Source organism: Lemur catta, chromosome 20 (assembly GCF_020740605.2).
Source record: "Lemur catta isolate mLemCat1 chromosome 20, mLemCat1.pri, whole genome shotgun sequence".
NCBI lineage: Eukaryota > Metazoa > Chordata > Mammalia > Primates > Lemuridae > Lemur > Lemur catta.
Window position 1 is genome coordinate 28,325,858 of NC_059147.1, and position 4,715 is coordinate 28,330,572.

A 4,715-nucleotide genomic window follows, 5' to 3' on the forward strand; every position below is an offset into this window, starting at 1 on the left:
TAGCTTCAAAATTATACTCTACATGGTATTCTACACACTTTATAGTAGGCTTCTTATGCTCATTAATACAATATATATAAACATGCAAAAAACTAAGTGTTCTATCTCCTACTTTAATTTCCAAGACTTGTTTCAAATAATTGATATAATATTAGAGTAATGGTCATGAAATACTAGAAGAGTCTGTGAGAGAATTAAATCAAATTACAAAGAAAATTTATGAAACAGTTTGTTATCTACTTCCCTGTTTTTTATATCAAAACAAAATTTCCAATTGATGAATCTGAATTTTAGTAGCAGATAATTCCTAGTTGAGCAAAATAATACTTATTAAATAACCTTGTGTCTAAAGCATGCACATACACACACAGGCAAAAGCAAACTATAATTTATATTCATAATTTTTATGTTAGTTTTATTTCATTTTATTTAGAAAAGAAATGTTCTATAGCATTTTTGTAATTCAACTACCATTCACAAAAGATAAGGTCCAGCACTTTGCTCTCTCTCAGAATAGCGTATGTCAGAATAGTAGTTGAAATAGGGCAGTTTCAGATGTGGGTTTTACACTCTGCTCTATCGAACAAATGGGGGTGGGGGACTTGAACAAAGTCATATAAATGTTCTGAATCATCAGTTGCTTATCTAAAAGTATAGAAAATCTCATTTTCCTTGTACCATTGTCATGAGGATTGGATGTAATAAATGGTAGATGCTGTTTTATATTTACTCAGTACATTCGCTCATTATATAAGGTGCTTAAAGTGTAACTACCCTTTCTGCAACATATATATCAACAGATCAGTACTATTAATAGAATATATAATGAATTCCTAAAGATGTGTAAAAAGACAACTGATTTTTAAAATGTGCAAAGTGCATAAGTAGGAATTTAACAGAAGAGAAAAGATAAATGTACACATACTTTGTCATTGGTAATGGAGGAAATGGAAATTAAAATCATGATGAGGGTAATCTGGTCTAGAGTTGGTTGATTCAGCACATCATGAAGTTCTTCTTCCTCAAAGACTCCTACAGTATAGAGACAACACCAAAAAAGGCATATATTCACAAGGATGAAGAGAACAGTTAATGGAGAGAGAGATTAACAAAAAGACTGCATGTTGACTGTTTAGATTTAGAACCTCTCCCCTGTCTTTCACCAATAACTCTCAGGATAACGACAAAAAGACTTCATCCACCAAGCTGAAGATTAGAAATGTCTTCTCTGAGGAATCTACTCAGCCCGTGTGAAAAAAATAAAACTTCTAGCGTCAGAGGTTTCCTAGTGAAATAGACTGTACAGATCACTCTAATGCATTGCCCACATTAAACAATTCCCTTCTAGAGAGAGCTTCCATCAGCTTTTTACTGCCCTACTCTTAGGAGGAAGAAAAGGTGAACAATCTCCAGAGAATTGGAAAAATTAGCATGAACATAGGCCAAAATAAGCAAAATAGATTTAAAAATACGTAAGATAGAGGACAAAATGACAAAAGTATCTTGGGGAAAACAAGTTATGGAAGTGGAAGAAAACAAAAAAACAACTATTATTAATGTCTTCAGGGACACAGAGAAGCAGAGATTCACATCTAGTAACTTGGCAAAAAGTACAGAACATCTGACAACGCCAACTGTAGAGGTTGACAATTTAGACAAAGAGCAACTCTTTCACACTGCTTAGTTTTAAACGTGCAGGAATTCAACCCTTAGAGGATTTTGGTTCCCTTTGTAGTAGAGGGGCATCAAAGAAACTCACAATGTTCACTTTCTGAACCAAAATGAATTGAAGAGTCTCTTTACAACTCCAATACTTGGCCAACAGTATTCTGGCAACATTGGTAGGGACAACAGAAAAATAAAGGGCACTTTCTAAGTTATGATAGAGATAGAAACATACATGTACACACACACACACACACACAATTCTCCAGAGTCTTAAGTGCAGAGAAAATTTAAAAAATTAGGTGAAAGCAAAAGACATTAGTGTGCTATATACATTTTTCTTTACATTATATGGTAAGGGGAGTGAAGGCTTGGAGCTTAGAAAAATCGCATCAAATCTTGGCTCTGCCACTTGAAAGCTGGGTGAAGCTGAACAACCCAAATTCTTCAATTCTTAGTTTCTTTATTAATGAAATGAAATAATAAAATACATTCTATGGGATTATTTAACATAATCCCTATATAAAATTTGTAGCAAGGTCCAAAGGAGAAATTAAATCAATAGCAGTTATTATTATTATTACAGTAAAATATATGCAGTTCTTATTCCACAGTAGTAGTTCAGCCATTCTCATCAATTTTTTCTAGTTTTTTTAGTACTTTGTTAATTAAAAATATAATTATTTTGTTAATTAAAATTAAACTTTGTTGATGTCCTGTGTTAATTAAATAACCTCTCTAGTTATCTATGTCTATTGATCAGCTGAGACATATATATGTATATTTCATTCATACGAGACATATATGCATATACATTTACATATATATATATATGTATAAATCTCAATCAATAGATATACTGGTCTTCCTGGACCTCATCTTACTGTGGAAATTAAGCTTCTGATTCCCAGAAGGGTAAAGAGGCAAAGGGCTCCCCTTCTAGAGTTCTGGCCCTGTAAGTCTTGATTCTAATTCTAAATGTTAATATCTTATAGTCAGTTTAAAGGCTTGTTATTTTTCTCTCTAATATTTGCTAAATGGCCCTCAATTATGTATGCATATTTTAGGATGTTTAAGACTTTCCATGTATGATGTGCGGACCAAATGATCGATTTTGTGGAAAGAAAGGATATCAAAAAGAAGAGAAAGAGGTACTAAATTATTAAAAAGAGTTCCAAGAGCAAAGATCAGTCTACTGTGCCAGATTGAAATATGTCCTACAAACATTAGCTGCTACTGAAAATTGCCAGGGATAATTTTCCTGCATTTTATATCCTTCAAACTTACATTAATGACATTTTGAGAAATCAGAATGATCTATGGTTACAGTCATTTGGTTACTGGTAGGCGCTGTGTCTTTTTTTCTTCATTCAACAGCCAGATACCTGCAGCTGGTGGCAAAGTCATAAACCACAAAACTGAATGAAGAGGCATTTAGGCTATAATTCAATTCACATTTAGTGGTGCCTGGACCAATTAGGCCTGGTGACAACCACTTTATCAAACAGTAAAATTTGGATTCATTCTTTCTCATCCCACGAACTCCAGACAAACTCATATTTGAGCTTGAGCAGAGATCACCAAAGTTTTCCTTTAAGCATTAGACGTTAAGAGGTTATGTGTGTGTGCCTGTGTGTGTGTGTGTGTGTGTGTGTGTGCGTGTGTGTCTTTATTTTATTTTGTTTGTTTTGTTTTATTAATGGAAGCCTTTTGTGGCACGGAGTTCCTTTGCTGATGAGAACCCTATATTCTTCCAGATAACATTAACTTCTCTCAGTGAAGATGTTCTGGCTCCTGTTGAAATGATAATATAAACAGGGATAGTAAACATTTATTGAACACTTATGTTATGCAAAGAACAATGTGAAAAACTTACCTTGATTAATATATCTGATGCTCACAACCTCACATAAAAAGTATTAAACTCTTTATTATAAAGATAAGAAAAGTGAGGCCTAGAGAGAAAAAAAATCAATGATTTGCTCAATTCCACAAGCCAGTGTGACAGAGTGCACTACGAGTTCATCAAAATCCATTTTCTTCTCTACTGCCTGCTAAGCTACATTTTCCAACTTTCCCTGCAGTTAGGTGTAGTGACACAATTAACTTCTGGGCAACAGAATATGAGCAGAAATTATGTGAGTCCTTCCAGATGAGCACGTTTTGGAAGTAGGTATTCTTCCACATGGGCCCTTTTCTGATCAGTGGTTAAACAGAGAACACATCAAAGCCATTGGAGAATGATGGAGCCATAAGAGTCTGGGTCTTGGTTTGATTTAAAAAGCACCACCCTCTCCCTGCCACCAGACACGCATTAGACTATATTTAAATAACAAATCAACTTTAAAATACTTGTCTGGGAGATACCATGGTCACAAAGGTGATTTTCCAGGGTGAGGTTTATCCACTGCACTAAGGAAGTGCTGACCCCTGAAATTTCCCCAAATGTGGGAAACTTGACTGCATATAATTTGTGGCAGTGGGGGACTGTGTTTGCACTTTTCCCACAGAAAAAAAATGTCAGTGGCTTAACACAGTAAGATGTATTGATAACTAGCTATAACATTTGTGTAAATGGTAGTTACTCTCAGAGGCTTAATAAAGTATGGAACTCAGACTGAGTGATTCTGAAGACCAAGATACTAACAACCATGCTATTCCTACTTCTAAGCTTAATGAACACGCCTCCCTCACTAGAACCCTGAACACTAGCCTCCATTCCAACTTAACTGGCAACTGTCTTGCTATTATGTTGATGGAGGGACTCAGCAAATTACTCTCTATCTTCAGTAAAAATAAAGATATATATTTACTATTTGAAAAATCATAAATACAATATTTTCAAGAGAAGAGAATATGAAAGTTATCGTTCAGCAGCCTTTGTTTTGAGCCTTGAGTAGTTGAGATGAATCACTCAAGCAATCTGACAAATTTGATAAGGTTTATGTATACTTCTGTCCCCAGAATGCATACAAATATAATATTTTTCATGCATTCCCAGGTCCAGAGAAATGGACTTAGGACCCCTGACACATTATATAATTCACGCA

The 4,715-nt window shown here is 34.5% G+C and overlaps 1 non-coding gene across 1 annotated transcript; it reads left to right on the top strand.

Moving 5' to 3' along the window:
- Nucleotides 1-4,013: 4,013 nt before the first annotated feature.
- On the top strand, nucleotides 4,014-4,173 carry LOC123625556. The gene has a single exon (XR_006730563.1). It is a non-coding gene; the product is annotated as a U1 spliceosomal RNA (small nuclear RNA).
- Nucleotides 4,174-4,715: the final 542 nt, after the last annotated feature.